This window comes from Neophocaena asiaeorientalis, unplaced genomic scaffold (genome assembly GCF_003031525.2).
Source record: "Neophocaena asiaeorientalis asiaeorientalis breed wild unplaced genomic scaffold, Neophocaena_asiaeorientalis_V1.1 scaffold171, whole genome shotgun sequence".
NCBI classification, from domain to species: Eukaryota; Metazoa; Chordata; class Mammalia; order Artiodactyla; family Phocoenidae; genus Neophocaena; species Neophocaena asiaeorientalis.
Window position 1 is genome coordinate 11,263,425 of NW_020174013.1, and position 21,555 is coordinate 11,284,979.

A 21,555-nucleotide genomic window follows, 5' to 3' on the forward strand; every position below is an offset into this window, starting at 1 on the left:
AAGACGCTTGATATGATTTCAATTTTCTTAAATTTACTGAGGCTTGATTTGTGACCCAAGATGTGATCTTTCCTGGAGAATGTTCCATGTGCACTTGAGAAGAAAGTGTAATCTGCTGTTTCTGGATGGAATGTCCTATAAATATCAATTAAGTCTATCTGGTCTATTGTATCATTTAAAGCTTCTGTTTCCTTATTAATTTTCTGTTTGGATGATCTGTCCATTGGTGTAAGTGAGGTGTTAAAGCCCCCCACTATGATTGTGTTACTGTCGATTTCGTCTTTCAGAGCTGTTAGCAGTGGCCTTATGTATTGAGGTGCTCCTATGTTGGGTGCATATATGTTTATAATTGTTATATCTTCTTCTTGGATTGATCCCTTGATTATTATGTAGTGTCCTTCCTTGTCTCTTGTAACATTCTTTATATTAAAGTCTATTTTATCTGATATGAGTATTGCTACTCCGGTTTTCTTTTGATTTTCATTTGCATGGAATATCTTTTTCCATCCCTTCACTTTCAGTCCGTATGTGTCCCTAGGTCTGAAGTGGGTCTCTTGTAGACAGCATATATATGGGTCTTGTTTTTGTATCCATTCAGCACGCCTGTGTCTTTTGGTTGGAGCATTTACTCCATTCACGTTTAAGGTAATTATTGATATGTATGTTCCTATGACCATTTTCTTAATTGTTTTGGGTTTGTTTTTGTAGGTTCTTTTCTTCTTTTGTGTTTCCCACTTAGAGAAGTTCCTTTAGCATTTGTTGTGGAGCTGGTTTGGTGGTGCTCAATTCTCTTAGCTCTTGCTTGTCTGTAAAGCTTTTGATTTCTCCATCGAATCTGAATGAGATCCTTGCTGGGTAGAGTAATCTTGGTTGTAGGTTCTTCCCTTTCATCACTTTAATTATATCATGCTACTCCCTTCTGGCTTGTAGAATTTCTGCTGAGAAATCACCTGTAAACCTTATGAGAGTTCCCTTGTATGTTATTTGTCGTTTTTCCCTTGCTGCTTTCAATAATTTTTATTTGTCTTTAATTTTTGCCAATTTGAATACTATATGTCTCGACATGTCTCTCCTTGGGTTTATCCTGTATGGGACTCTCTGCACTTCCTGGACTTGGGTGGCTATTTCTTTTCCCATGTTAGAGAAGTTTTCGACTATAATCTCTTCAAATATTTTCTCTGGTCCTTTCTCTCTTCTCCTTCTGGGACCCCTGTAATGCGAATGTTGTTGCGTTTAATGTTGTCCCAGAGATCTCTTAGGCTGTCTTCATTTCTTTTCATTCTTTTTTCTTTATTCTGTTTTGCAGCAGTGAATTCCACCATTCTGTCTTCCAGGTCACTTATCCATTCTTCTGCCTCAGTTATTCTGCTATTGATTCCTTCTAGTGTAGTTTTCATTGCAGCTATTGTATTGTTCATCTCTGTTTGTTTGTTCTTTAATTCTTCTAGATCTGTGTTAAACATTTCTTGCATCTTCTCGATCTTTGCCTCCATTCTTTTTCCGAGGTCCTGGATCATCTTCATTATAATTATTGTGAATTCTTTTTCTGGAAGATTGCCTATCTCCATTTCATTTAGTTGTTTTTCTGGAGTTTTATCTTATTACTTCATCTGGTACATAGACCTTTGCCTTTTCATCTTGTCTATCTTTCTGTGAATGTGGTTTTTGTTCAACAGCCTGCTGGACTGTAGTTCTTCTTGCTTCTGCTGTCTGCCCTCTCTGGTCTGTAATGCTAACTATAACTTTCATCTCTGTGCTAAGTACAGTGCCTGGCACATAGTAGGAACTGACTATGCTTACTTAATGAATGAAGTAAAGGTACCCATTGGTAAACAGATCTGTAAAATACAGATGTGTTCCAAACAGGTGATATGTTCCAAAAGGGATCCTTGGATGTCTCTTCCAGCTTCATGAGCCCAAACAGAAATAAAATAAGTGATGAATTTATTCATATGTAAAGGATTATAGAAAAGGACTCAATATGCCATTATATTCAACCTCATTAAAAGTGTTGTTCAAACCTATATTCTTACTGAAATTTTTCTCTGCCTATTTTATCAGTAACTGAATATGTTAACATCTCCCACTAAAATTGTCATTTTTTTTCTTCCTTGTCATTCTGTAATTTTTGCTTTATGTACCATGAGGTTACGTTATTAGAACAATACAAATTTAGAATTTAAAAAATCTTCCTGGCCAATTAAATCTTTACCATTATGAAGAGTCTCCCTTTATCTCTAGCACTACTTTTTGTTTTAGAGTCTACTTAATCTATTCCAGCTTTCTTTTGGTAGTATTGCATGGTTTAGTTTTTTCCATCCCTTTTCTTTTGAACTTTCTACATTTTTATAGTTTAGATATATCCCTTATAAACAGCATGTAGTTGGATTTTGAATTTTTGTCCAGTCTGACAGTCTGTGCTAGCTGGTTACATGCGCCAGTGGCCCCAGGTTCATCACACCTCCTAATATTTATGTCCTTAAATAGTTCCCTCCCCTTGACTCTGGGATGGACCTGTAATTTGCTTTCCAGTAGAATGTGGCAGAAGTGACAATGTGCTATTTCCAAGCCTAACCCTTTTGGAAGCCCTGAGTTTGTATATAAGAAGTCTGCCTATCTCCCTGGAGAGACTACATGGAGAGGCATATGGAAAGGAAGAAGTCATGAAACTATTTGCACAAAAATCAAATCAACGGTGAGAACCAATGCCCTATACATATGATCTCAGTCACGCTGGTCCAGCTAACACTCACCATTGGAGCCATGCTAACTGATGTGCCAGACATGAGAGTAAAGCTATCTGGGATGCTTTAGCCCCAGCAGAAAATCACCCAGAGATAAGCCATTCCCTTTGTGTCCTATCCAAGTTCCTGACCCATAGAATCATGAAATATTGGTAAAATGGTGGTAAAGTTACTAAATTTGGGGGCAGTTTGTTGCACAGTAATAGGTAACCAAGGGAGACCTTTAAGATGGTGGAGGAGTAATATGTGGAGATCACCTTCCTCCCCACAAATACATCAGAAAAACATCTACATGTGGAACAACTCCTACAAAACACCTATTGAATGCTGGCAGAAGACCTGAGACTTCCCAAAAGGCAAGAAACTCCCCACGTACCTGGGTAGGGCAAAAGAAAACAGAGACAAAGGAATAGGGATGGGACCTGAACCTCTGGGAGTGAGCTATGAAGGAGGAAAAGTTTCCACACACTAGGAAGCCCCTTAACTTGTGGAGATGAGGGGTGGCGGCAGGGAAGCTTTGGAACTATGGAGGAGAGCACAGCAATAGAGGTGCAGAGGGCAAAGCAGAGAGATTCCTGCACAGAAGATCGGTGCCAACCAGCACTCACCAGACCGAGAGGCTTGTCTGCTCACCCGCCCAGATGGGTGGTGGCTGGGAGCTGAGGCTCTGGCTTCGGAGGTCAGATCCCAGGGAGAGGACTGGGGTTGGCTGTGTCAACACAGCCTGAAGGGGGCTGGTGCACCACAGCTAGCTGGGAGGGAGTCCGGAAAAACGTCTGGACCTGCCTAAGAGGCAAGAGACCATTGTTTCAGGATACACAAGGAGAGCAGATTCAGAGCATCACCTAAACGAGTTAGACGGGCATGAGCCACAGCTATCAGCATGGACCCCAGAGATGGGCATGAAACGCTAAGGCTGCTGGTGCAGCCACTAAGAAGCCTGTGTGCAAGCACAGGTCACTCTCCACACCTCCACTCCCAGGAGCCTGTGTACCCACCACTGCCAGGGTCCTATCATCCAGGGACAACTTCCCTGGGAGAACACAAGCGCGCCTCAGGCTGTTGCAATGTCATGTCTGCCTCTGCTGCCGCAGGCTCACCCCACATTCTGTATCCCTCCCTCCCCCCAGATTGAGTGAGCCAGAGCCCCCTAATCAGCTGTTCCTTTAACCGTGTCCTGTCTGAGAGAAGAACAGACGCCCTCAGGAGACCTACATGCAGAGGCGGGGCCAAGTCCAAAGCTGAACCCCAGGAGCTGTGAGAACAAAGAAGAGAAAGGGAAATGTCTCCCAGCAGCCTCAGGAGCAGCAGATTAAATCCCCACAATCAACTTGATGTACCCTGCATCTCTGGAATACCTGAATAGACAAGGAATCATCCCAAAATTGAGGTGGTGGACTTTGGGAGCAGCTGTAGACGTGGGGTTTGCTTTCTGCAACTAATTTGTGTTTGGTTTTACGTTTATCTTACTTTAGTATTTAGAGTTTACTATCATTGGTAGATTTGTTTATTGATTTGGTCGCTCTCTTTTTTTCTTTATGTATAGATATATGTATATTTTCCTTTTTCTCTTTTTGTGAGTGTGTATGTGTATGCTTCTTTGTGTGATTTTATCTGTTATAGCTTTGCTTTTACCATTTCTCCTAGGGTTCTGTCTGTCTGTTTTTTGTTTGTTTGTTTTAGTATAGTTTTAGTGCTGTTTATCATTGGTGGATTTCTTTTTTGGTTTGGTTGCTCTCTTCTTTTTTTCTTCCTTGTTTTCTTTTTATTACTTTAAATTTTTTTTATTTAAAAAAAATTTTTTAAACAACTTTAATTTATTTTATTTTTTTCTTTCTCTCTTTCTTTTTTTCTCCCTTTACTTCTGAGCCATGTGGCTGACAGGGTCTTGGTGCTCCAGCTGGGTGTCAGCCCTGTGCCTCTGAGGTGGGAGAGTCGAATTCAGGACACTGGTCCACCAAAGACCACCGGGCCCCACCAGTTCAGGACACTGGTCCACCAAAGACCTCAAATGGCAAAAGCTCTCCCAGGGATCTCCATCTCAATGCTAAGACCCAGCTTCACTCAACAACCAGCAAGCTACTGTGCTGGACACCCTATGCCAAACAACTAGCAAGACAGGAACACACCACCAGCCATTAGCAGACAGTCTGCCTAAAATCATAATAAGGTCACAGATACCCCAAAACACACCACCAGATGCAGTCTTGCCCACCAGAAAGACAAAATCCAGCCTCATCACCCAGAACACAGGCACCAGTCCCCTCCACCAGGAAGCCTACATAACCCACTGAACCAACGTTAGCCACTGGGGCAGAGAGAAAAAACAATGGGAACTACGAACCTGCAGCCTGCGAAAAGGAGACCCCAAACACAGTAAGTTAAGCAAAATGAGAAGACAGAGAAGCACACAGCAGATGAAGGACCAAGGTAAAAACCCAGCAGATCAAACAAGTGAAGAGGAAATAGGCAGTCTACCTGAAAGAGAATTCAGAGTAATGATAGTAAAAATGATCCAAAATCTTAGAAACAGAATGAAGAAAATACAGGAAACATTTAACCAGGACCTAGAAGAACTAAAGAGCAAATAAACAATGATGAACAACACAATAAATGAAATTAAGAATTCTCTAGAAGGAATCAATAGCAGAATAACTGAGGCAGAAGAACGGCTGAGTGGCCTGGAAGATAACATAGTGGAAATAACTACTGCAGAGCAGAATAAAGAAAAAAGAATGAAAAGAATTGAGGACAGTCTCAGAGACCTCTGGGACAACATTAAATGCACCAACAGTTGAATTATAGGGGTCCCAGAAGAAGAGAAAAAGAAAGGGACTGAGAAAATATTTGAAGATATTATAGTTGAAAACGTCCCTAATATGGGAAAGGAAATAGTCAATCAAGTCCAGGAAGCGCAGAGAGTCCCATACAGGATAAATCCAAAGAGAAACACACCAAGACACGTATTAATCAAACTACCAAAAATTAAATACAAAGAAAAAATATCAAAAGCAGCAAGGGAAAAACAACAAATAACATACAAGGGAATCCCCATAAGGTTAACAGCTGATATTCAGCAGAAACTCTGCAAGTCAGAAGGGTGTGGCAGGACATACTTAAAGTGATGAAAGGGAAAAACCTACAGCCAAGATTACTCTACTCAGCAAGGACCTCATTCAGATTCGACAGAGATATTAAAACCTTCAGAGACAAGCAAAAGCTAAGAGAATTCAGCACCACCAAACCAGCTTTACAACAAATGCTAAAGGAACTTCTCTAGGCAGGAAACACAAAAAAAGGAAAAGACTTACAATAACAAACCCAAAACAATTAAGAAAATGGTTATACGAATATACGTATCAATAATTATCTTAAATGTAAATGGATTAAATGTTCCAACCAAAAGACGTAGACTGCCTGAATGGATACAAAAACAAGACCCAGATATATGCTGTCTACAAGAGACCCACTTCAGACCTAGGGACACATACAGATTGAAAGTGAGGGGATGGAAAAAATATTCCATGCAAATGGAAATCAAAAGAAAGCTGGAGTAGCAATTCTCATATCAGACAAAACAGACTTTAAAATAAAGACTATTATAAGACACAAAGAAGGACACTACATTATGAGCAAGGGATCAATCCAAGAAGAAGATATAACAATTATAAATATTTATGCACCCAACATAGGAGCACCTCAATACATAAGGCAAATGCTAACAGCCATAAAAGGGGAAATCGACAGTAACACAATCATAGTAGGGGACTTTAACACCCCACTTTCACCAGTGGACAGATCATCCAAAATGAAAATAAATAAGGAAACACAAGCTTTAAATGATACATTAAACAAGATGGACTTAATTGATATTTATAGGACATTCCATCCAAAAACCACAGAATACACTTTCTTTTCAAGTGCTCATGGAACATTTTCCAGGATAGATCATATCTTGGGTCACAAATCAAGCTTTGGTAAATTTACAATAATTGAGATTGTATCATGTATGTTTTCTGACCACTACGCTATGAGACTAGATATCAATTACAGGAAAAAATCTGTAAAAAACACAGACACATGGAGGCTAAACAATACATTACTAAATAACCAAGAGATCACTGAAGAAATCAAAGAGGAATCAAAAGTTACCTAGAAACAAATGACAATGAAAACACGATGACCCAAAACCTATGGGATGCAGCAAAAGCAGTTCTAAGAGGGAAGTTTATAGCAATACAATCCTACCTCAAGAAACAAGAAACATTTCAAATAAACAACCTAACCTTACACCTAAAGCAATTAGAGAAAGAAGAACAAAAAACCCCCAAAGTTAGAGGAAGGAAAGAAATCATAAAGATCAAATCAGAAATAAGGGAAAGAGAATTGAAGGAAACAATGGCAAAGATCAATAAAACGAAATGCTGGTTCTTTGAGAAGATAAAAAAAATTGATAAACCATTAGCCAGACTCATCAAGAAGAAAAGGGAGAAGACTCTAATCAATAGAATTAGAAATGAAAAAGGAGAAGTAACAACTGACACTGAAGAAATACAAAGGATCTTGAGAGATTACTACAAGCAACTATATGCCAATAAAATAGACAACCTGGAAGAAATGGACAAATTCTTAGAAAAGCACAAGCTTCCAAGACTGAACCAGGAAGAAATAGAAAATATAATCAGACCATTCACAAGAACTGAAATTGCGACTGTGATTAAAAATCTTCCAACAAACAAAAGCCCAGGACCAGATGGCTTCACAGGTGAATTCTATCAAACATTTAGAGAAGAGCTAACACCTATCCTTCTCAAACTCTTCCAAAATATAGCAGAGGGAGGAACACTCCCAAACTCATTCTATGAGGCCACCATCACCCTGATACCAAAACCAGACAAAGATGTCACAAAGAAAGAAAACTACAGGCCAATATCACTGATGAACATAGATGCAAAAATCCTCAACAAAATACTAGCAAACAGAATCCAACAGCACATTAAAAGGATCATACACCATGATCAAGTGGGGTTTATCCCAGGAATGCAAGGATTCTTCAATATACGCAAATCAATCAATGTGATAAACCATATTAACAAACTGAAGGAGAAAAACCATATGATCATCCCAGTAGATGCAGAAAAAGCTTTCGACAAAATTCAACACCCATTTATGATAAAAACCATTTAGAAAGTAGGCATAGATGGAACTTACCTCAAAATAATAAAGCCCATATATGACAAACCCACAGCCAACATCATTCTCAATGGTGGACAAACTGAAACTATTTCCTCTAAGATCAGGAATAAGACAAGTTATTCCACTCTCACCACTATTATTCAACATAGTTTTGGAAGTTTTAGCCACAGCAATCAGAGAAGAAAAAGAAATAAAAAGAATGCAAATAGGAAAAGAAGAAAGCTGTCACTGTTTGCAGATGACATGATACTATACATAGAGATTCCTAAAGATGCCACCAGAAAACTACTAGAGCTAATCAATGAATTTGGTAAAGTAGCAGGATACAAAATTAATGCACAGAAATCTCTTGCCTTCCTATACACTAATGATGAAAAACCTGAAAGAGAAATTAAGGAAACACTCCAATTTACCAATGCAACAAAAAGAATAAAATACCTAGTAATAAACCTACCTAAGGAGATATGCAGAAAATTATAAGACACTGATGAAAGAAATTAAAGATGATACAAACAGATGGAGAGATATACCACGTTCTTGGAGTGGAAGAATCAACATTGTGAAAATGACTATACTACTCAAAGCAATCTACAGATTCAATGCAATCCCTATCAAACTACCAATGGCATTTTCCACAGGAGTAGAACAAAAAATTTCACAATTTGTATGGAAACACAAAAGACCCCAAAGGACCAAAGCAATCTTGAGAAAGAAATACGTAGCTGGAGGAAACAGGCTCCCTGACTTCAGACTATATTACAAAGCTACAGTAATCAAGACAGTATGGTATTGGCACAAAAACAGAAATATAGATCAATGGAACAGGATAGAAAGCCCAGAGATAAACCCACACACATATGGTCACCTTATTTTTGATAAAGGAGGCAAGAGTATACAATGGAAAGAAGACAGCCTCTTCAATAAGTGGTGCTGGGAAAACTGGACAGCTACATGTAAAAGAATGAAATTAGAACACTCCCTAACAGCATACACAAAAATAAACTCAAAATGGATCAAAGACCTAAATGTAAGGCCAGACACTATAAAACTCTTAGAGGAAAACATAGGCAGAACACTCTATGACATAAATAACAGCAAGATCCTTTTTGACCCACCTCCTAGAGTAATGGAAATAAAAACAAAAATAAACAAATGTGACCTAATAAAACTTAAAAGCTTTTGCACAGCAAAGGAAAACATAAAGAAGACAAAAAGACAACCCTCAGAATGGGAGAGAATATTTGCAAATGAAGCAACTGACAAAGGATTAATCTCCAAAATTTACATGCAGCTCAATATCATAAAAACAAACAACCCAATCCAAAAATGGGCAGAAGACCTTAATAGCCATTTCTCCAAGAAGATATACAGATTGCCAACAAACACATAAAAGGATGCTCAACATCACTAATCATTAGAGAAATGCAAATCAAAACTACAATGACGTATCACCTTACACCAGTCAGAATGGCCATCATGAAAAACTCTACAAACAATTAATGTTGGAGAGGGTGTGGAGAAAAGGGAACCCTCTTGCACTGTTGATGGGAATGTAAAGTGATATAGCCACTATGGAAAACACTATGGAGTTTCCTTATAAACCTAAAAACAGAAGTACCATATGACCCAACAATCCCACTACTGGGCATATACCCTGAGAAAACCATAATTCAAAAAGAGTCATGTACCATAATGTTCATTGCAGCACTATTTACAATAGCCAGGACATGGAAGCAACCTAAGTGTCCATCGACAGATGAATGGATAAAGAAGATGTGGCACATATACACAATAGAATATTACTCAGCCATAAAAAGAAACGAAATTGAGTTATTTGCAGTGAGGTTGATGGATAGAGTCTGCCCTGCAGAGTGAAGTAAGTCAGAAAGAGAAAAACAAATACCGTATGCTAACACATATATGGAGACAAAAAAAAAAAAAAAGATTCTGAAGAACCTAGGGGCAGGACAGGAATCACGATGCAGACATAGAGAGTGGAATTGAGGAAATGGGGTGGGGAAAGCGTAAACTGGGACGAAGTGAGAGAGTGGCATGGACATATATATAGTACCAAATGTAAAATAGATAGCTAGTGGGAAGCAGCCACATAGCACAGGGAGATCAGCTCACTGCTTTGTGACCACCTAGAGGGGTGGGATAGGGAGGGTGGGAGGGCGACCAAGAGGGTGGAGATATGGTTATATATGTAGATGTATAGCTGATTCACTTTGTTATAAAGCAGAAACTAACACACCATTGTAAAGCAATTATACTGCAATAAAGATTTAATAGGCAACCAAGAAAATCTTTTTCATTAAATTAGCATCTGTTTTCACTTAATGTAATTAGCGATATATTTGGATTTAAATCTACCATCTTATTAAGTACTTCCTATTTGTCTTGCCTGTTGTATAGTGTTAGTTTTGTCCTATCTTATACTTAGATTGATTACCTTTTATTACTCCATTACTTCTCTCCTTTTAGATTGGAAATTGTATGATGTGATGGTTAATTTTATATGTCATTTGGCTGTGCTACAGTGCCCAAATATTTAGTCAAACATTATTCTAGATGTTTCTGTGAAAATGTTTATTGGATGAGATCAACATTAAAATTAGTGTACTTTGAGTGAAGCAGATTACCCTCCATTACATGGGTGAGCTTCATCCATTTAGTTGAAGGCCTTAATAAAACAAAGACTGATCTCCCCTGAGCAAGAAGGAATTCTGCCAGACAACTGATTTTGGACTCAAACTGCAATTCTTCCTTGGGCTTCCAGCTTGTCAGACTACCCTGTAGATTTTGGACTTCCAAGCCCCTCCATAATCACTTGAGCCAATTCCTTAAAATAAGTGTCTTTCTCTCTATCTCTCTCTCTCGCTCTAGCTCTTGCTCTCACTCTACACACACACACACACACATACACACACACGCTGTTAGTTCTTTTTCTCTGGAGAACCTTGACTAATACACATAGTCTTATATCATTCCTTTAGTGATTTTTGTAGAGATTACAAAATTGTATTCTTGACTTAGAGTCTATTATTAATTGTAACTTTTTCCGTTTTCCTAGACAATGCAGATTTTAGAACACCGGATTCCTTCCCCTCTCCTGACATATATACAGTTGTGTATTTTTAAATACAGAAGACATTACTACTATTGACTTAAATAGTTAATATCAATAGTCATGTAGAATCATCCACATATTTATTATTTTGATTGATCTTTATTTCCTGTCTTTTTAAATAATAAATTTATTTATTTATTTATTTATGGCTGTGTTGGGTCTTCATTGCTGCGTGCGGGCTTTCTCTAGCTGCAGAGAGCATGGGCTGCTCATTGCGGTGGCTTCTCTTGTTGCGGAGCATGGGCTCTAGGCACGCAGGCTTCAGTAGCTGTGGCATGCGGGCTCAACAGTTGTGGCTCGTGGGCTCTAGAGTGCAGGCTCAGTAGTTGTGGCTCACGGGCTCTTGAGCACAGGCTCAGTAGTTGTGGTGCATGGGCTTAGTTACTCCACGACATATGGGATCTTCCCAGATTAGGGCTCGAATCTGTGTCCCCTGCATTGTCAGGCAGATTCTTAACCACTGCACAACCAGGGAAGCCCTCCTCATGTATCTCTGATTTAACAATTAGGATAATTTCCTTCTGCCTAAAGAATGCCACTATCAATCTGCTGGTGACAAATACTCTATTTTGAAAATTTTACCTTCATTTTTAAAATATTTTAGAAATATTTAGTCCTTTGAAGTTATCACTCTATCATTTTCTGGCTTAAGATAGTTCTGTTATAAAGTAAGTTGTGGGACTTCCCTGGTGGTCCAGTGGTTAAGACTCCACACTCCCAAAGCAGGGGGCCCAAGTTCAATCTCTGGTCAGGGAACTAGAAACTGCATGCTGCAACTAAAAGATCCTGCATGCCACAACAAAGATCCTGCATGCCGCACCAAAGATCCTGCATGCTGCAACGAGGATCCCACAACTAAGACTCAGCACAGCCAAATAAATAAATAAATATTTTTTTAAAAATTAGTTGTCAGTCTAATTTTTGTTTCTTTAAAGATCAATTCTTATTTTCTCTAGCTGCTCTTAAGATTTTTCTTTGTCTTTGGATTTTAGCAGTTTTTTCATAATGTATTTATGTGTCAATTGTGTTGATTGAAAAATTGTTTTTATCCTGCTAGGGATTCATTCATTCAAATATTATTTCTGCCCAATACTGTCTTTTCTTTCCTTCTGGAATTCCATTCACGTGCATATTAAACTTTATCACTGTATCTTCTACATGCTTTCCCTGTGTTCTGTGTTTTCCATCCTTTTTATTCTTTGTGCTTCATTCTGAGTATTTTTTTCTGACTTATCGTCTAGTTCCCTAACTTTATATCCGTGTCTAATATGTTATTATACCCATCACTGAGTTACTTTCAGTTAGTGAACTTTTTGGTTCTAAAATTTTCATCTGATTCTCTTTTCAAGTTTCTAGTTATCTGCCTAAATTATTAATCTTGTGTTTTATTTATTTATATATAGTAAGCATTGTTATTTTAAAATCTATGTTTGATAATTTCACTCTCTGAACTCCATTTGGGTCTGTTTTTGTTTTCTGTTGTTTCTGCTGATTTTTTTTCCTTGTATGACTTACTTTTAATTGTACACTAGACTTTGTATTTGCAAAATTATTAGTAGAAATGACTTCAGGCCTAGCATGATATTACTTTACTCCAGGAAGGATTTTAGTTTGCCTCCACCAAAGTCTTGTGGGTATCAGCTCAAGGGAATTATCCTAATCCACTCTCAGGGTTGAGATGTTTTGAAAATGAGATGTCACCTATTTACTTCTAGGATGTAGCCATTTGGATTCCTAGTACAAAGCAAGGGAGTTTCAACAGAGCTCTCCTCCTGCCTCCTTAGCACACCCTGAATTCCAATCATTGTCCCTCATCCCTGCTCATCCTCTCAGCAACCTTCTATGGAATGCATAAATGGACGTCCCTGGGCCTCCATCATTCCTCAGATCCATGGCCTGGTAATTCCTATCTTATTAACTCTCTGATGTCTTTGAATTGATTTTTTAATATTTTGTTGAGTTTTTCTAGTCTCCTCAATAGGAGGATTGGTCCAAATTAATCCCAATACCAGGGCTTATACAAATGTAGCTATGATTAAACATAGGTGGTTGTTTTGAAGAAGGACTTTGAAAACAATCCTTAAAAGAAAAAAGAATTAACTTTCATTCACAATCTTTTGAGTCCAAGTGGCAGCTCAGTATTTAAGAATGTTGTATCCAAATTCTGATATCATGTGAGGAAAGTTACTTCTTTTATTGACAAATACCATTGAACATCATCTTTGTTCTGAAAGCTATTCTAAGAAATTACATTATAAGGATGAAAAAGACATGATCACTGACCTCAAGGGGCTTGAAGTCTAGATTCCGTGTTGGTAAACTGGTTACTTTTGGACGCATCAATTCATGATCAAACAGTCTTTTGTTAAATACACATGATACAATGATAAATACATTTAAAATTTAAACATGTATATTTGAGTTCCTATCACTTTTCAACCTAAACATGAGGGCATTTTAAACAATATATTTTCTAATGCATTTGTCTTCTAGTAAAGTTTACTAATGAGTACGTTCTTTTTAAGTATTTTGGAGAAAGAAGAATACAAGCTTCGGGACTTCCCTGGTGGTGCAGTGGTTAAGAATCCACCTGCCAATGCAGGGCACACAGGTTCCAGCCCTGGTCCGGGAAGATCCCACATGCTGTGGAGCAACTAAGCCCGTGTGCCACAACTACTGAGCCTGTGCTCTAGAGCCCGCAAGCCACAACTACTGAGCCTTCATGCCTCAACTACTGAAGCCCACGTGCCTAGAGCCCGTGCTTGGCAAAAAGAGAAGCCTCCACAATGAGAAGCCCACACACCACAACGAAGAGTAGCCCTCGCTCGCCACAACTAGAGAAAGCCCGTGCACAGCAACGAAGACCCAATGCAGCCAAAAACAAATAATAAATAAATTTATTAAAAAAAAAAAGAATACAAGCTTTGCAGGAGATCTTAAATGCCAGGATCCTTTTTTTCCTAAAGAGTTAGGCTCTGGTTTCCTAGACTTTTTACTCTTGTAAACTCCTGGGAAAAAGCTACTCACTCTGAAACATTATTATTTTTAATCAGAGCTTTTCCTTGGTAGGTATTCAAAGCCCTCTAAAATAGCCTCTAAGTATAAAAGTGTCCCTGGACTCTGAACTGTGTGACAGATTTCCTAAGAGACCTGAGCCTTACCCACAGAGATTATTTAAATGTGCCAGCCTCTCTGGGGTGAATCAGTCAGTAGAGAGGACCAGCAGAGAAAGCTTAGTGGATGCGGATGCAGTAGGTTCATTATTTGACCATGGACAAGTTACATCACTTTTCTGGGTTTGTTTTCCCATCCATGATAGATTGGGCTCCTAGATGATATATCTCTAAAGTATATATAACTTCCAGTTCTCAAATTCTGCAATTCTTCTGGAATTGAGGAGGATTGTTTTGTTACCTGAGTTTAAAATAGATTAGAAGGAAAAACAGAAACTAAAGTTCCATATATCAAGTAAGACACTAGTGCAATAATCTATAAGGAGATGAAGACCTATGTTAGTGGTCACCATGACAATGACCAGCAGAGATAAAACAAGACTGAGGTCTGAGGAGACTGTCGCTCTCCAGAAGCCACCTTCTCTCAAACTTTCTTCCTTCTTACCTCTTCTCCCTTTCTGCTACACTATTCCTCTAGAAACTTCCTTGACTTTGTCCACATGAGGGGGTAACAGTGATTGAGCTTAAGGGAGAAAGTGAAGCAACTCTTGCTTCAAATGAAGCAACTGTTGCTTCAACTGAAGCACATTGTACATTTGCCTTGTGGTCTCTTACTCTGAATGCAGCTACGAGGCCCTCCAGGACAGTGTAATGAAAAACAAATGGAACTAGTAGATGACTGGACAAATCGTATAAACAGTGTTTTCATCTGTGGAATGAGGGGATGAAACTTCCATTTTTGTTATTATATATTGTGATTCCTATAATTCTTCTGTATCTCTGTCACCCCCACAGCTTGACTTGTTTAGTTGTCAGTAGGCAGCTTGTTTCACATTCTGCCCACTTTATACTTACAGCCTGGCACATATACAGTTAACATTCATTTTTCAGGAAGGAAATGAACTTTTGTTAGCACCTACTATGCCTCAGTCACTGTCCAGGTCTCTTTCATATACCCTTTAAAAAAAAAATCCATTCAACACATTTGTGAGATAGATATCACTACTCTAGTTTTTGAAGATGTAGATATAGGAATTCAGAGATTTAATTATCAGGATCAAAATGATAGCAGTAAAATGGAGGCTTAGTTTTGTCACTTACCCTCTATTTGACACGTTATTTTTCTATGCCTCAGTTTCCTTATCTGTAAAGTTGGAATTAGTAAGAGTTAGGATAGGGTTGGCAGATTTAGCAAAAAACAAACAAACAAACAAAATAAACTAGGAATTATTTCCCAAATGGTACATTCTTATGCTGAAATTCAGATTTAGCTGGGCACACCTGTATTTTATCTGGCAATGCTATTTTAGCACTACGGTTACGACAATACATGTAAAGAATTTAGCCCAACCCGTATCACTTAGTGAGCGCCCAGTAAATGCTTATTAAATTTTGGATCTGATTCCTGTCTTTTTTTTTTCTTCTTTTTTACCTCAGACACGTTGAGCTTAGTTTCCACACAAAATTTCAGTCAAGCGAGGGTGATACTACTTTAAGTTTCTATTAGTTCTTTATCGTTCCTAAAGCTCTTTCAAAGCCTGGCCAATGCCGGAAAGCTCCTGAGGAAACCCACAAAAGCTCCGACTTTTGAGGGCCGTCGCTGCAGTCCCAGCACAGGCTCCGCAGACGGACCAGCCGGGCGGCCACCCGTCGCTCCGCCCAGCCGCGCCCCGCCTCCGCCCCATCTCGGCCACTCAGCGGCCGCGCCGCGCCCCGCCGCATTCCTATAGGTCCTTCGCGGGGCAAGCGAGGCCTTTCCATTTTCCCGCCTTCCCCAGCCCCTCCTCAGCCCGAAACCCGACTGGCCCACAACGTCTCCGCCCTGCTTCCGTGCGAGCCCCGCCCTTCCGGACACCGCATCCCCCTTCCTCCCACACCCGCCGCCTGGGCAGCCCGCCGGGTCCCAGTCCTGGCCCCCCGGTAGGAGGTGGGAGGGAACAGGGAGGGACGGGAGGAGCCCCCCTCCCAAGGGGTCGCTGGAGGCGGGGACCGGAGGGAGGGGCGGGGCTCATCTCCTTGGCGCCGCGTTGCCATGGCAGCGGGGGAGGGCGGAGGGAGGGGAGGAAGAGAGCCGGAGGGGGATGTGGTACTGCCGCGGCCGCCACCGCAGCTGCCGCTGCCTGCTCGTTGCCGCGTCTTCCCGGAGGCGGCTACTGGAAGCCGCCGGGAGCAGCTGCGGTGCTCTGCCATATTGTGTCTTCCCCTGCTCGTTCCTCACCCCTCCGCTGTGGCGGCCGAGCTGACGGTGAGTCCCGGGAGGAGCGGCGCCCTCCTCAGCAGGCGCCGCCCGGCGTCCGCGCTCCGGGCAGAGCGGGCGCCGGGCGTGGGGCGCGGAGGCGGCTGTCCCGTGACGGGCCCGGACATTTTTGTCCCGTGAGGGATTGGCGCTGGCGCGGGGGTCTCCCCTGCGCGCGCCTTGGGTGGCGTGTGGGCTCCCGGGGGGTTGGCAAACTGAGGATAGTGCGGCCCCGTGAGGAGTTAGGAGTTTTTCCTGAGGGGTGTAATGACCGCCCGGGAGCGGGTGTCGCGCGGCGGAAACCGCGGCGAGGGCTGCCGGCTCTTCAGAAAGGCTTGGAGGTGGCCCCGAGGACGCTTAGGGCTCGACTCGGGACGAATCTTCTGTTGGGGGAAGCGCCCCAAGCCCGTCGGGAGAGCCCCTCCTCCAGCGGGCGCCCGGGGGGCCTGCGAGGGTGGCTGTCTTGGTGGGATGGGAGTCAGTGTTTCAGCGCTGCAATATGGACACTTCCTGTTCGCCGCTACTCTTGGGCCCTTGGTTATCTCTGCCCTTACCGGGAAGGTGAGAGGTCGTGTGGGCGTGTGCGAGGCCCTTAAGCCTTCTGAGTTCGCCCCATCGCAACAGCAGCGAGGCTGGAACCCGGGAGGACGGTGGGAGTCAGGGGAAAGCGGCCCATGTGCGTAGTGCTCCGTCTTACTCAACTCCACCCCATTGCCCCTTTGCAGAGTACCTCTTTCCCCATCGCAGCTCACGGGAGTTGGCGTGTCTTAATTCACTGGGGGCACACTCTCGGGATCTTCCTGGACCTGATTTCTGCTTTAAAGCCTCTTTAAAGCAGCCTCTGTACTTGGTTTTCTCCTTACAGGAAAAAAGTCTTAGCGTGCAAAGAAATGACACATACTTTATTTCTTCTACCCCAACTCCGAGGTTGTGGGAGGAGGTTATTATTTTCAGGTTAGTTTACGCTGTTAATCTTGTCTTCTGATTGTGACAGCCACGTGGCCGGTTGAGTGTAACTGAGCGCCCTAGCGCAGCCAGGGCTGAGGCTTCACTGGTAGCCAGGGGGCTTTGTAACCATGCGGTAGCTTTGCATCCACCTGTATTTTGGTGTTTTCTGAGATGGAAGTAGAAAAAGCTGAACCGTTCATGTCTATCTCTGTTCCAACCGAATGGAAGACTGTTTTCTAGCAGTCCTTGTAACGTATATATTGACATTTTTGCTTTCTGCTGTTTTGATGATTTATCTTTAAAATCTAAGCAGCAGTGTTAGGTACCATTAAGGAGTGATGGGGAATAGAAGAGTACATTACGGAGTTTCTCAACTTTGGAAAAAAACCGTTTGAATTTCAGAGTCGTTAATGAGAGTTTCTATGTAATCAGAAATAATCACATTCTGCAGGATTTCTGCAGAATAGTTTTCATAAAAATCTCAGTTTTTCTCTTTTTACATAAAAATTGTGATCTGAAAAGATATAAATATATTACCAGTGAAAACACTTGTTTAGGGATAAAATAAGTACTTGTTTGATTTGTGCATGGGCACTTTCTTAAGCTTTTTTAAGGAAAAGTATTAACAGTTTATATAAATGTTAACATCAACAGATATTAAGGGAATGAAATTAAAGTTTTAGAATATATAAAAGTAAAAGGTCAAGGGCTGAAGAGCAAAAAATTAATAAAAAGTAAAACAAATAAAATGAAATAATTTTAAATAAATTATTCTAAAGTAAGGTAAAAAACAGGTTGAAGATAAACTTTTGGAGAGTTTGGAATTTATAGAATTTAAGAATTACATACAATCCTTGGTTACTAGTGCATCATGTTTCATTTTGTAAAATGTTTTGGTGAATTTGAATTATCTCTGTAACATGTTTTTATTTGAATCAGTTTTACTTGAAGAATGCTAAACCACAGAAAACACTTAGAATGTTTAAAAGAACTGTGTGGAGAAGTTAACAGTAGTACCATTAGAATTTTAATTCTAATTCTAATTCAGTGAAGCTAGTAGTTAAAAAGATTGGAGAGGCTTAGGTGCGGAAAAGATAATGAAATTGAGAAATTATGCACCGCTGAGAGCAGTGCATAGTTGAGAAAGAAAACTAAATGAGGTGAAGAAATACTTATATAAAGCAGGAAGCACTGAAAACATATGCTGGGAGATAGCTACATAATTAGTTATGGAATCCGGCTATCAAATAAAACTTTAAAAAGTGCCATCCAAACAAGGATTAATCTTGTTCTTATGGCAGCTTATATGTGTGTGCCTTGCTTTTAGATTGTTGTCATTTTAGTAAGTGGGTTTTGCATAAATGTAAAAAGGTCCTCCAAAAACAAAGTTTTGAGGGCCCAATTCTTTGCTGATTTTTTTTTTTTTTAATTTTTAATTTTTGGCTGTGTGAGGTCTTCGTTGCAGCCCGCAGGCTTCTCTCTAGTTGTGGTGTTCGGGTTTTCTCTCTCTAGTTGTGGCACACTGGCTTAGTTACCCCACGGCATGTGAGATCTTAGTTCCCTGACCAGGGATCAAACCTGGGTCCCCTGCATTGGAAGGCAGATTCTTTACCACTGGACCACCAGGGAAGTCCCTTTGCTGATTTCTTAGGGAAGAAAAAGTGTTCTAATATTTGATCCCTATTCTTGGGTTGAAGAGACATGATTAATATATGTGAAAAAAAGTTTACAATGTGAGATGATATAGATAGGGGAGGCTTCTTGAAGAAAGTAAGGCTTTTGTTTTCAAAAGTCTAACCTTCATGTTACTCCCATTAGATTAATTTTCCTAAAGGTTATATCACTTTAACAACCAAAACACCTTATATCAAGCATAATACCAAATTTCTTCTCAAGATTTTTCAAACTTTGGTCCCAGTCTTCTCCCTTCTTATCTTCCACTGACGTACAGGAACTGTTCATTATTCACTACTTCAACATGGTATAACAATTTACTACTTTTTACGTTTGCTGATACAACATTTTTCTGTTGGAAATGCACCTGCACGCATCCTCTTAACTGATGAAGATCTTCTCAAACTCGAGGCTTGGTTAAAATCTTGATTGCCCTGCTAGCCTTAGAATCATAGAATTTTAGACCTGTCTTCCACCTCTCCAACTGAAATTCTTTTCTCTAATAGCATATTATTCTGTTGGGTTGTAGCATTCTATACTGCCTTGTTTTTATTTAAAAAATATTTTTTGAGCACCTACCATGTGCCAGGCACTGTTACAGTAACTGAGGCTACAGCCTTGAATAAGACAAATGCCCATATTCTTTGTTATCTTTTTAGGTTTTATCACCCCAAGAAAATTATAGTCTTTGACCACCCAGAGGAGTCTTTTTACCCCCACCTCAGGTATATGTTATATGCTTAGTGAGTATTTGATTATTTTCTGAGTAAAGGAAAGGCAGCACTTATGAGGTAGAGAGATGGATGGGAAGGTCTTTCTTTTATAAGTGAAGGGTACAAAGGAATAACCAATTATGGATGGGCTTGAAAACATCACTTTTGAATTTAAGCATGGTTTAATGCCAAAAAAAAAAAGTGGCATTTAAGCTTGGCATGATAGGATAAAATCCTTATTTGAGGAAGGTTCATTTGACAGCAGCGTGCAGGACTAATTATTGACTATGGGAAGGAAAGAGATCTATTAAAGGACAAATTAGTAACTTTGAGAAGGAGGTTTGGAAGGGGAGCATAGTCAAGAAGATGGTGAGTTTAGTTGGAGTGTTAGGTGAGTGGGAGATATCAAGGTGAATATAACCTTTAATGACTAGAGATTAGAGCTGTGAGATAATCCATTCAATATAGAGGTGACAGCTATATTACAATTTTTTGTTATAGAGTTAGTAATTGAAGTGTTGAGGCCTAAGAATGATGCTTTGGGAAACAAGAATAAGGGGCATCTGCTTTGGTCATATGTGACTTCATAATTAATACTGTAGACTTGTTCAGTAACTTAATTTCCACTCTATGAGAGTGCTACCAAATATATAGGAACCAAAAGAATGTTTATCATCATTCACTTCCAAAGGATTTTGATTCATATATTTCTTATTCCCCTTACCCTAACTTTTTAAATTTAAATAAACATTTAATTTTAGAATAGTTTTACAGTTACAGAAAAATAGCAAGATAGTACAGTATACCTCACCCAGTTTACCGTATTGTTAACATCTTACATTACAGTGGTACAGTTGTCACAACTAAGGAAACAAAATTGCTACTTTACTATTAACTAAATTACATACTTTATTCAGATTTCATTAGTTTTCCCCTAGTGTCCTTTTTCTGTTCCAGAATTCTGGTTTCTCAAATTTTTCTTATTGCTGATGATTGTGACAGTTTTTAGGAGTACTAGTCAGAAATCTTATAGAATGTCCCTCAGTTGAGATTTATCTAACATTTTCCTCATGATTAGACTGGGGTTAGAGTTTTAGGGAGGAAGACAACAGAGGTGAAGTGCCATTTTCTTCACAGCTTATTAGGGTATATACTAAGAACATAAAATTGATACAACGTTGACAAATGTTGATCACCTGTTTGAGGTCTTTGTTGGGTTTCACTCCCCACCCAATCATACTCTTTGGAATCAAGTTTCCAAGCATAGCTCATGCTCAAGGCCTTGACCTAATTTTAATTTATGTATATTTTTATTTCCCTCAATCTAATTTTCTTGTCCATAAATAAACATTAAACTTAGACAAATATTCATTGAGCATCTTCTGTATTTAAGTGCTAAGGATATAGTGGTGAGCAAGAGACATCATTTCTACTCTTTTGGAGTCTGCCTGATGTGAACATAAAGTAAATAGAATTTATCCCCTCACCTACATAGGTCTTATTTCACTGACAGTTGTAAGCATAGTATTACTGTAAGCCTAAAAGGCTAAATAAAGTTCTTAAGTAGCCATTTAGAAAATACGCTGTTATCAAAAAGATTAAATATATATATCATTAAAATAACCATCTTTTTGCTACCAACATGGATAAGGGAAAATTACTTTGATTCTCTCCAAGTAGGTGTATTACTGTTTAATTAGCAGAATAGTTTAATTATTGTTAATTATCTTCGTATCTTATA

At 39.8% G+C, this 21,555-nt stretch overlaps 1 protein-coding gene and 1 long non-coding RNA gene across 5 annotated transcripts in view; one reads left to right on the plus strand and one right to left on the minus strand.

The window, feature by feature from the left end:
* The window catches only part of LOC112405155 (uncharacterized), a 32,642-nt gene extending 16,821 nt beyond the window's left edge, over positions 1-15,821 (minus strand). Inside the window, exons 1-2 of the long non-coding RNA XR_003004277.1 lie at positions 15,676-15,821; positions 15,345-15,387 (exon numbers count right to left, since the gene is read on the minus strand). This is a non-coding gene — a long non-coding RNA (uncharacterized LOC112405155). The remainder of the gene's footprint in view (positions 1-15,344; positions 15,388-15,675) is intronic.
* A 286-nt stretch (positions 15,822-16,107) lies between these two features.
* FOXN2 (forkhead box N2) overlaps positions 16,108-21,555 on the plus strand; it is a 52,584-nt gene continuing 47,136 nt past the window's right edge. The window contains exon 1 of one of the 4 annotated variants that reach the window (XM_024753469.1): positions 16,108-16,163. The gene's annotated coding sequence lies outside the window, so the exon portion shown is untranslated. Of the gene's footprint in view, positions 16,164-16,319; positions 16,489-16,979; positions 17,041-17,348; positions 17,434-21,555 lie in introns of those variants that run through there. The other 3 variants (XM_024753468.1, XM_024753471.1, XM_024753472.1) reach the window with 3 other exon arrangements.